This window comes from Camellia sinensis, chromosome 6 (genome assembly GCF_055761805.1).
Source record: "Camellia sinensis isolate YWXY chromosome 6, ASM5576180v1, whole genome shotgun sequence".
NCBI classification, from domain to species: domain Eukaryota; kingdom Viridiplantae; phylum Streptophyta; class Magnoliopsida; order Ericales; family Theaceae; genus Camellia; species Camellia sinensis.
The window spans coordinates 122,700,693-122,712,097 of record NC_138966.1 but is presented as its reverse complement, the minus strand read 5'-3'; positions in this window follow the sequence as shown (position 1 = coordinate 122,712,097).

Sequence of the window (11,405 nt, the reverse complement as noted above, 5' to 3'; positions counted from 1 at the left end):
ATTCCTCTGGGAACACATCAGCATATTCGTAGCCCTAGTTCCATACGATCTTTATCTTCCAGAACTAAGCTGGCTAGCCACCCAACTAGGTGATTGTGCTACTTTGAATTTCCAAGTGTCAGTGATAGGGAATCTTGTCTATCCCCCTTAAATTGGAATCGCGTTCCGTCTTGAGAGTAAGCAATCACCGTCTTCCGATAGCAATCAATGGTGGCTCTATGGGCTGATAACCAGTCCATTCCTAGGATAACGCCAAAGTCTGAAATTTCCATGACTCGTAGGTCGCAAGTTAAACGTAAATTAGAGACTCCTAGTTCACATGATTTGCAGACGTTATCTACTCGAGTTTGACCTCCTAGCAGTGAAGCTACACTTATAGGTGTTTCTAATCGTTCAAGCTCTAATCCCAAGATCCACACAATTATAGTAGAGAAGAAAGAGTATGACGTGGCTACGACCATAGCATAACTAGCATAAGAATTCAAAAGGAATTTGAGCAGACGGTAAAGTCGGATGACATGATAGTTTTGAACTTTTAATAGGGTTAAGATTATGGAGCTGGTGACCAAACTAGATATTTGAATTGAAATTGTGTTTGGCCATACACATTTCAAACCAAACACCTGAGATTCTTCACCCTGTAAAGATTAAAAGAGTGCAATCGGTTTTCAAGAGAACAACATACAAGATACAATAAACATGACTCAAAAATTACCAATTGATCATCTTAAGGCAATACTTTGTCGAATTGGAAAGGTTCAATGAAGATAGAGCAGTGATGATTTTACATCCGACAAATTTGGCGTCAACCCAGTTAGCATCAAACAATGATAGTTACTATGATTAGCATAAAGCTCTCAAAAACTATGAGTTACACAATTCTATTCCTTCTAACACATGACACTACTCCTCAATTGAGGTTAAACCTCTTCCCACCGTCCCTAGGTATTCTAACCTAGAGCTCTGATACCATGTTGTGACGCCCCAAATTTTCTTTTTTTGAAACATCAAGGGAAATTAAATAAACAAAATGACTTAATAAACTAAAAGGTTGACATCTTAATAGGGCATTCCAACTCTCGTACATAACCAAAGGTTCAAATAATATTAAATAAAAACTTAACATTATCCAAATACAACATCAATGAAATTATAAGGTCCTTAATAGCTAATATATAGGATAATAAAGTTATTCGACTTTTGCTATGATTTCAAGTCAGCCAAGGCTCTACGTTAGCGTCAACTCCATTTCAGCTTCAATTATTTCCTCGCTAAAACCTGGCATAAAATGCCAGGGCAACAAAAATATATGCCATGAGTTTTGCAACACAGTAAGAAAACATAGCCAACCTACCATTCTTTTTAAGAGAAAAATAATGAGGTTCTAAACATGAGATAACAATATAATTGTAAACATAAATTACAACCATTAGAATAATTTCAATAATTTTAGTAAATTAGGTGACACTCGAAATCTCACCAAAGAGATTTAATTTAAATTACAACCCTTAGAATAATTTTAATAATTTTTAATAAATTAGGTGACACTCGAAATCTCACCAAAGAGATTTAACTTACCAACCACTAAGCATGGCAACGGTTAATTTGAAACCCTCCATTGGTCAAATATTTAAGTGTTACCAACCGTAACTACCAGGGATGCCCACGTCCGGAGTTATATACCCAAGTAGTGGCATCCGTGGTCTGCCCCAAGGAAACGGTCTGCCAGGGGTAAGTAACTTCCCTGTGTGCCACCTGCACATCCACCCTTATTCCAAAACCGAATACCGAAAAGGGTTCAAATAAGTCCCGTGCCATCTTAGAGTTTCGCAACACAATTTACGTGAGAATTCTCAAAACCAGGGCCCACCCTGAACGACCGGTATTAACCGTCAATCCCTTGATTTCATACACTCTTTAAAATCAAGACTCACCCTGAACAACTAGTATTAATCCTTTATCAGTAACTTCATATATTGAACACAAATTATTCAAATCTCAATCACTAATAATGTTACACCAACTAAAATATAAAACATTATACATGTCACACATTAATAATTTAATGTCCAAAATTTAACAGACAATTAATTTAAACAATGGTATGAACATAATAACTTAGATATTAAAATTATAAATAAACTATTTACACAATCCAAAAATTCATGCAATTGAACAGAATACTCAATGTGGATGTTTAGGTCACTTTTCAGAAAGAATTTCAGAAAAATAAGATGTAAATAATCCTGTAAAATTTCCAGCAATCTTTATGACACAGATTTGTCACATTTCCTTACATTAATTACATACTTAATTTTATAGATCAAATCCATAATCTAAAAATTTATCATGAAACTAGACTTCTCAAATTTCATCTTTTAGTTAGAAATTACCAGATTTGGCTTAGTATAAAATTTTAAATAAATTTTCAAATACATGGTAAAATCTGTCACACAGTTTCAGATTTAGTTAAAAATTTGTATAAATTCGTAGAAAGCTCAAAAATTGTTTTCAAAAATTTATGGATAAACTAGACATCATTATCAACAACTTTGTAGAAGAAATCATCTCTAAATTTTGAGTATAAAATTATCTAAAAATTCGGGTAAACATACTGGCAGATTCAAAACAGTTTATTCTCAACACAGTTTCAGATTTAGTTAAAAATTTGTATAAATTCGTAGAAAGCTCAAATTTATTTCCAAAAATTTCTGGATAAACTAGACATCATTATCAACAACTTTGTAGAAGAAATAATCTCTAAATTTTGAGTATGAAATTATCTAAAAATTCAGGTAAACATGCTGGCAGATTCAAAACAGTTTATTCTCAACACAGTTTCAGATTAGTTAAAAATTTGTATAAATTCGTAGAAAGCTCAAAAATTATTTCCAAAAATTTCTGGACAAACTAGAAATCATTATCAACAACTTTGTAGAAGAAATAATCTCAAAATTTTGAGTATAAAATTATCTAAAGATTCGGGTAAACATGCGGGCAGATTCAAAACAATTTATTCTCAATACAGTTTCAGATTTAGTTAAAAATTTGTATAAATTCGTAGAAAGCTCAAAAATTATTTCCAAAACTTTCTGGACAAACTAGACATCATTATCAACAACCTTGTAGAAGAAAAAATCTCGAAATTTTGAGTATAAAATTATCTAAAAATTCGGGTAAACATGCGGGCAGATTCAAAACAGTTTAGACAATGTATCCTATGTATACAATCTGAAAATTTCAATTATATAAAAAAAAATGAGAAGGTTGAGAGGGTTTTCTTACCTATTAGCCTTCAAGATCTTCCTTTCTTTAATTTTTTTTTTTTTTTTTTTTTTTTTTTTTTTTTTTTTTTTTTTTGCTTCCCATGAAATTCCTTCTACCAAAGAAAATTGAATAGGCTTCAATACTCTCTTATTTTTCACTCCCTCTCTCTCATTCTTGGCTCTCTCTCTCTCTCTCTCTCTCTCTCTCCCTCTAGGACTCTCACAGCACATACCCACCAATTCCTAACCCAAACACCTTTAACTCCTTAGTTATACACACACACACATGCACCTCTCTTGTTGACACATATTGCACACGTGCACCTTGGTCAAGCTTCCAGCACATCACTTACACATGCACACACAAACAGATTTCTTTGTACACACACTTGGGTTTCTCAGCACACCCTCGCTTCATATACACCCATAAATTTTTTTTTTTCCTTCCATAGTTTAATTTATGATTAAGATTGATTTAATTAAATAATACATTTTCTTAATAAGTCTTGATTGACACAAAATTAGTTAATTATATCTAATCTCAAATCCCACCTAATTTAATTAGTCTAATTGACTTTCATTAGAGTCTGATTTAATATGTATATATATATATTTTTTGTTTTTTGGGGTTTTAGTATATAAAATATTAGGTTTCAGTGTAATTTGAATAAAAATATCATAAGGTTCATAAATTTATATTGAGTGATAATATAAAGTCAAAAAAATATTTTATTTTATTTTATTTTAAATAAATGTTCAGTATAAAAATATACAGACTATTAAATTCAAAATATTGTGACTAATTATTTAAGAAAATTAAAAATATATATTATTATTATTATATAAAAGTATGGGGTTTCACAACACCTCCACCAGATCCAACTCTGCCAGACGTTCCCCTCATTCGCCTGACAGAGGAACAAGAAATGGCCAAACGAAGCAGAATCAAGAACCCGCTCACCGCCACATCCGCCGAGATACCGAGCGTTGTCACTCGCTCGCCTGCCGCCGGTCAATCCAGTGGCGCTGTGGTCGCTCTCGACTCTCAAGCGACCGGGCAATCCAGCCGAGAACCTGCTCCAAGACGTGCCGGTAAAAGAGCTCGGGCAGACCCATCTGCCGAGCTAGTCGCCGAGCTGACTACCGAGCATCCATCTGACGCCCCTGTCCCAGTGCCGGCCTGGCGTCCACAGTTGAAACACCGGGGTCAAGACATCCCGGCCACGGCTTCGATCAAGGGCGACAAAGAGCATTTGCTCGCCTTCGATCTTTCCAAAGCTCTGCTTCTACCGAGCGACGTGGTCGGCAGCGACCACGTCCCTGACACTCGGTTGGTCAAATCATCAGTGAAGTCTATGGCTAGAGTAAGTCAATGTTCCTCTGAAAATTTCATAAGTGTTTGCCTGGTGCCTTTTCTAATCAACTTTGCTTCTTGCAGGCCATTCAGAAACAACATCTCGTATTGGAGCGCATCCATAGGCTTCGGCAAAAGGCCAATGACACAGCCAGCCAAGTGGAGAGCCTCCAAGCCGAGCTCGGCCGGGCAAAGTCTTCGCTTGAGATTGCAAACGCAGATAACAACAGACTGCTCGGTTAGCTGGATGCGGCCGAGAAAAAACGGGATGAGCTCCAGACCGAGGTAGACGCGCTCAAAAAGTCAAAGAAGAAAGCCTGCCAGGCTGCTAACAATGCTGGCTTTAACGAAGCCGAGCAGAGCTACAAGAAGCAAGTCTTTGCAACACAAGACATCTACTTCAAGGCTGGCTGGAAGTCCGCCTGCGAGTATCTCGGCCAGGGCTCTGACACCGACGTATTTGCCAATCCTCCTCCTGCTTCACTACCGGTCTACCTCGTGCCTTACGCGAACGACGTCTTCAGCGCTTTGCAAGCTGAGGCCGAGGAAGGGCTTGAAGAAGGAGATGGTGAGACAGACTCAAAGGCAGAAGATGCCGAGATGCAGGAGCAGCCCGGCCATGACGAGCCCGGTGCACGAGACAAAAGTCCAACCATCAACCTTGAAGCCGCCGAGGACGAGTTTACCAATCTCTCCCCCTTAGTTTAATTGTCTTCTTATTTTTGTATTTTTGCTTTCCCGCTTTTGATGTAACCGGGCTCTGTCCCCACCTTTTGTATTTACTTTCTTATCAATGAAAAAACTTAAATTTCGCTAAGTGTTTGCACGGTTGTTATCAATTCCATCTTCGGCAAATCACCTCGGTATTAAATCATAGATTGAACAACACCTCGTCAACCGGAATTCATAACTCGGTTGAAATATTAAGAACAAAACGAATTGTTAAACCGAAATAACCATTTCGGTTGGTAAATAACAAAGTTGAACAAATCACCAACTCTTCCAACTGGAGTAAATCATCTCGGATGGGAATCCGCAGTTGGACAAAACACCAACTCTTCCAACCGAAGCAAACCATCTCCGTTGGGAATCCGCAGTTGGACAAAACACCAACTCTTCCAATCGGAATAAACCATCTCGGTTGGGAGTCATAAGTTGGACAAAACACCAACTCTTCCAACCGGAGAAAACCATTTCGGTTGGGAGTCCTAAGTTGGACAAAACACCAACTCTCCCAACCGGAATAACTCATCTCGGTTTTTTACATTAAAACAATAGTCCAAGTGCTAAAGCAAAATGACTTCTATAGATTGACAAATAGATTTACATTGTGAAGTGCAAGCCAAAAAATTCCTTTGCACAAGAAAAGAAAGCAAAAACTTAAAAGTAATACAGTTTCAGGTTGGCCGCATTCCATGGCCGGGGTATTGCTCTTCCCTCCAGATCCTCCAAGTGGTAAGCCCCCTTGCCCGCCAGACCGGTGATCTTGTAGGGTCCTTCCCAATTTGCCCCTAGTTTGCCTTCACCTGGCACCAGGGTGTTGCCCATAACTTTCCTCAAAACCCAATCACCAACTTTGAACGGTCTGGGGTGCACCGACTTGTTGTATTTCTTTGAGAGCTCTTGTTGGTAGGCGGCCACATGGATGAGGGCCTTCTCCCGACGCTCTTCCACTAGGTCCAGCTCCAAGGCTATAGCCTCGGCGTTTAGTTCGGGCTCAAAACTCTCACTTCTTAGGGTGGGCATGCCAACTTCCAAAGGTATGACCGCCTCCATGCCATAAGCCAAAGCAAATGGAGTTTCCCCGGTAGATCGCCGCGGGGTTGTTCGATACGCCCAAAGGACGCTGGGTAACTCCTCAGCCCACTTTCCCTTTGCCTTTTCTAGCCGTTTCTTCAGCCCATCCAGAATAGTCTTGTTCGATGCCTTGGCTTGACCATTGGACTGCGGGTAAGCCGGAGTGGAGTTGTAGAATTCGATCTTCAAATCTTCACAAAATCCTCGGAACAGGCGACCGTCAAACTGGGTGCGGTTGTCAGAGATCAAGATTTTTGGGACGCCAAACCGCGTGACCACGTTCTGCCAGACAAACCGCTTCACGTCTTTCTCTTTGATTGTTGCCAAGGGTTCAGCTTCAACCCATTTTGTGAAGTAATCTGTGGCCGCAATGAAGAATTTCTGGTTGTCCGGTGCTTTTGGCAGTGGCCCCACTATATCTAGCCCCCACATGGCGAATGGCCAAGGACTGATGAGGGGGAGAAGTTCCCTAGCAGGCTGATGGATCTGATGGGCGAATTTCTGGCATTTTTCACACTTGCGGACGTACTTTTGTGCGTCAGCCTGCATGCACGGCCACCAGTATCCCTGTGAAATAGCTCGGTAGGCCAAAGACCTCCCCCCTATGTGGCTGCCACAGATGCCTTCGTGAATTTCGTACAAGAAGGCCTCCACACTACTCGGGTGCACGCACTTTAGATAAGGACCGGTGAAGGACTTTTTATACAACGCACCAGATGGAGAGAGCCAAAACCGCTCTGACTTCACCCGGACTTTGTGTGCTTCTTTCTTGTCAGTTGGTAAAGTCCGGTCTCTGAGGAACAAGATTAAGGGGTCCATCCAGGAAGAACCCAGTGCGGCGCAGAGAACATCCGACTGCCCGGTGTCTTCAATGCTTGGACGTGGAAGAAAGTCAATTAATAGGGGGTTTAGAGACGTATAATCTACCATGGAAGCGAGGCCGGCCAGCTCATCAGCTTGGCTGTTTTCTTCACGGCCAATCTATTGGACTCTGATTGCCTGAAACTGCCTGATGTGTTCCCTTACCAGAGCTTGGTACTTCGCCATCCTGTCGTCCTTTGCTTCATAAATCCCAGAGACTTGGTTCACCATAAGCTGGGAATCACTGTACACAAGTAGCTCGGCGGCCTTCATTTGAATAGCGCTCTTGAGCCCGGCGAGAAGGGCCTCGTACTCTGCCTCGTTATTAGATGCGGGGAAACCAAGTGTGATAGAATGTTCAATGGTTAGGCCATCTGGGGAGATAAGAACGATACCTAGGCCGGCACCATGACGGTTGGACGCTCCATCAACAAAAAGCTTCCACATTTCCCCCACAAAAAGCTTCCAGCAGTCTGATGGGTCTTGAGAGTTGCGAAGGGCAATGAGATCACGGTTTCTCGGCTGTCTGGGTTCAAGTTCTGTGGTGATTGGTTCCACTCCAGCCCCCCTTGGTGATTCGGCACCGGACTCAGCAAGTCGGTCTGTAATGCTCAAGTCCGTAGGCGAATCATCAGGTTGCGGTGCTATGCCGGCCGCAGGTTCTGAGCTGTGTGGTTCCACTTGTTCCTCCATTTCTTCCCCCCTTGGTGAGGCGGGACCGGACAGAGCAGATGGGTCGGTGATACTCAACTCCGTCGTCGCATCACCAGGTGGTAAAACCTTGAAAACTGGGGGTGCTTCGACGGTGCGCGCAAACTCCGCGTCGCTACCACCACCAACTGGTTGTATCTCGGATGGTCTTATGTGCATCTTATCATCTGCTACGGTAATATCGACCGGGCATACCGGATGAGTGCCAGGTGAAAATTCGGCGACGAAGTCAGCCAAAGTCTGGGCTTTGATAGCAGTGCGCGGCTGGAACTTCACATCAAGCTGTCCCAACTCGACCGCCCACTTAAGGATCCGACCGGAGAAGTCTGCCCGTTCGAATAAGGCTTTGAGGGGGAACTCGGTCAAGACGACGACGGTATGTGCATGGAAATAGTGCGCCAATTTTCTTGAGGCCATCATTAATGCCAAAGCAAGCTTTTCCAACGGTAAGTATCTCGACTCTGCCGGTAACAAAGTTTTGCTGACATAAAAGATTGGAAAGTGCTTGATTCCTTCAGCGCGGACTAGCACAGCACTGACCGCATGCTGGGAGACAGCAAGGTAAAGGTAAAGTTCCTCTCCCGGCTTTGGTGTAACCAACAGTGACGGAGTAGACAGATATTCCTTGAGTTCGGCCAAAGCTCGGTCACACTCTGCGTCCCACGAGAACTTTAACTTCAATGCTTGAAAGAAAGGGCGGCAGCGATCTGATGACCGGTTTATAAACCGATTAAGCGCGGCGGCCATCCCGGCCAGATGCTGCACGTCCTTAGCCGAGCTGGGCTGTTTCAATTCTTGCACGGCTCTGATCTGAGTAGGGTCTGCTTCGATGCCTCGGTTCGTGACTAAGAATCCCAAAAAATTTTTGAATCCCACGCCAAAGGCACACTTTGACGCATTCAAGCACAGCTTGTGCTTCTTTAGAATGGCAAACATCTCGGCTAAGTCGGACAAATGGTTTGCTTCATGTTGGCTCTTTACCACCATATCATCGATGTAGGCCTCCATTGTCCGGCCAAGCAAAGGAGCAAACATTTTGGTCACCATCCTTTGAAAGGTCGCCCCGGCGTTCTTCAAACCAAAAGGCATGACTCGGTAGCAGAAGAGTCCCCTTGGAGTCGTGAAAGAGGTGATCTCTCGGTCAGGCTCGTGCATGGCAATCTGATGGTAGCCGCGGTAGGCATCCAAGAAACTGAGCCTATTATGCCCAGCCGTCAAGTCCACTAGTTGGTCAATGCGCGGCAAAGGGAAGCTATCTTTGGGACAAGCTCGGTTGACTGTCTTATAGTCGACACAAACTCGCCACTTTCCATTCTTCTTGGGCCCCACTACTATGTTGGAAATCCACCGAGGGTAGTGCACTTCCTGAATTGCTCGTGCCTCAAGCAGGTTCTTAACCTCCTCTGCAACTACCTCGGTGTGATGTAGTGCCGATCTCCTTGTTCGCTGGATGACTGACTTTGCTCCAGGGAAGACATTGAGGTGATGGCAGATAAAACTTGGATCGAGGCCAGGCATGTCGTAGGGCGACCATGCGAAGACTTCGATGTTGGCCATCAAAAACTCAACCATCTCGGTCCTCTCTATGGCCGTGAGACTTGAGCCGAGCAAGAAGAACTTGTCCGGCTGCTCTGTATCAATTCGCACCTCAACCAATTCCTCAACAGCCTTGTCTTCGGCCTTGGTGCCCACATCATCCAAAACACCCTGGTCCTCCGGTCCCTCAATCATTTGAACGAATCCTTTGGCAGCCCGGCTCCCGTTGACCGCCACGAAGCACTGCTTGGACATGACCTGATTGCCCCAAATCTCCTCGATTGCCCTCATAGCCGAGGGGAATCTCATCACCTGGTGGTAGGTTGACGCTACGGCTTGCATAGCGTGAAGCCATCCCCTTCCAAGGATAAGGTTGTACGTCGAAGGCACTTGTAGCACCCAAAACTCCACTTGCTTGACCACGGATCCCGCTTTGACCGGCAGGATAATCTTTCCCAAGGGCCACTCCGGTTGCGAGTTAAATCCAACCAATGGCGAAGTCGCCGGAGCCAAGTCTGTCTCACGGAGTTTGAGCTGCTTGAACGCATCATAATACATGATCTCGACCGAGCTTCCCTGATCGATCAAGATCCGTCTAACATCGAATTCTTTGACGCGTAGTGTTACTACTAGGGCATCGTTGTGCGGCGTCTGGATACGCTCTAGATCCCTTGAGGTGAAACTAATCACGTCTTTTTCTTCTGTCTTCCCCCTTTTGATGGCAGGCTATACCGACAAAACTTCCCGCATATGTTCTGCCTTTTTTATCATTCCCCGGAGTTCGCAAACACGCTCCGGTTCTACGATGCCGTGGATGACATTAATGACTCCCTGTGGTGGTGCGTCTCGGTCATCCTGTCCCCTGGGATCGACCGGAGCCTGATTCGGCTTTACGCTGCCGTCAATGTAAAGATCTAGATGCCAGGCCGCGACCAGCTCTTCTAAGTGTTGCCGCAAAGGAAAACAATCCTCTGTTCGGTGGCCCCTCTCCCGGTGGAATGTGCAACGATACCGCGGATTGTAGCCCTTCTGTCCATCGCCCAACTTAGCAGGAAACCAGACATACTCCTCGTCTCGAATTTCACTAAGTATGCGATAAATTGGAATCTTGAAGACCGTGATGATGCCAGTCCTCGCCTTCAATCTTCTGTTAGCATCTGCCACATCATCTCGGGCGTAGTCATCCCGGTCGTTCCGACGTCCTCTACCCCGGTTTTTGCGATTCGAGCCACGGTCTGATTCCTCTGCTCCCTCATTTGTGCGGCTGGACTCTTGCCCAACTGCGTGCACCTTGCCTGCTGTCTTCTTGTCCGTTGCTACCGGTATTGCCTTCACGGTAGAAGCTGATGCGTCATCCTCTACTCGGATGTGCTCATTGATACGCTGCATGAGTTGGCCCATGGAGGTCGGTTGGTGCATGGTCAGCGAGTCCCGCAATCTATGGCCGACCGGGAGACCACGCTTATATTGCGTGATTGCTAGGTTGACCGGGCAGTCCAAGATCTCGTTGAAGGTTTCCCAGTACCTTGAGTTGTACGCCTTCAGTGTGTCGCACAGCTCCATCTTGACACTTAACAAGTGATCGACTTCCTTCGGCGTTTTTGTGTTGGTTTTGAAGCGTGTAACAAACGCCTCGGCCAACTGATGCCACCTTTGTATGCTCCATTCAGGCAACCTCTTGAACCACTTTAAGCCCAGCTCGCCTAAACTTGACGGGAAGATTAGGCACATAAGTCCGTCATTTCGCCTATGTCCGGCCATAACCTGTCGGAAGTGGCTCACATGCATGTAAGGATCAGTTTTTCCATCGTAGATTGTGAACTTAGGCTGGTGGAAGCCTGCCGGAAGCGGTGTTGTGTCTATTTCCAGGGAGAAAGGGG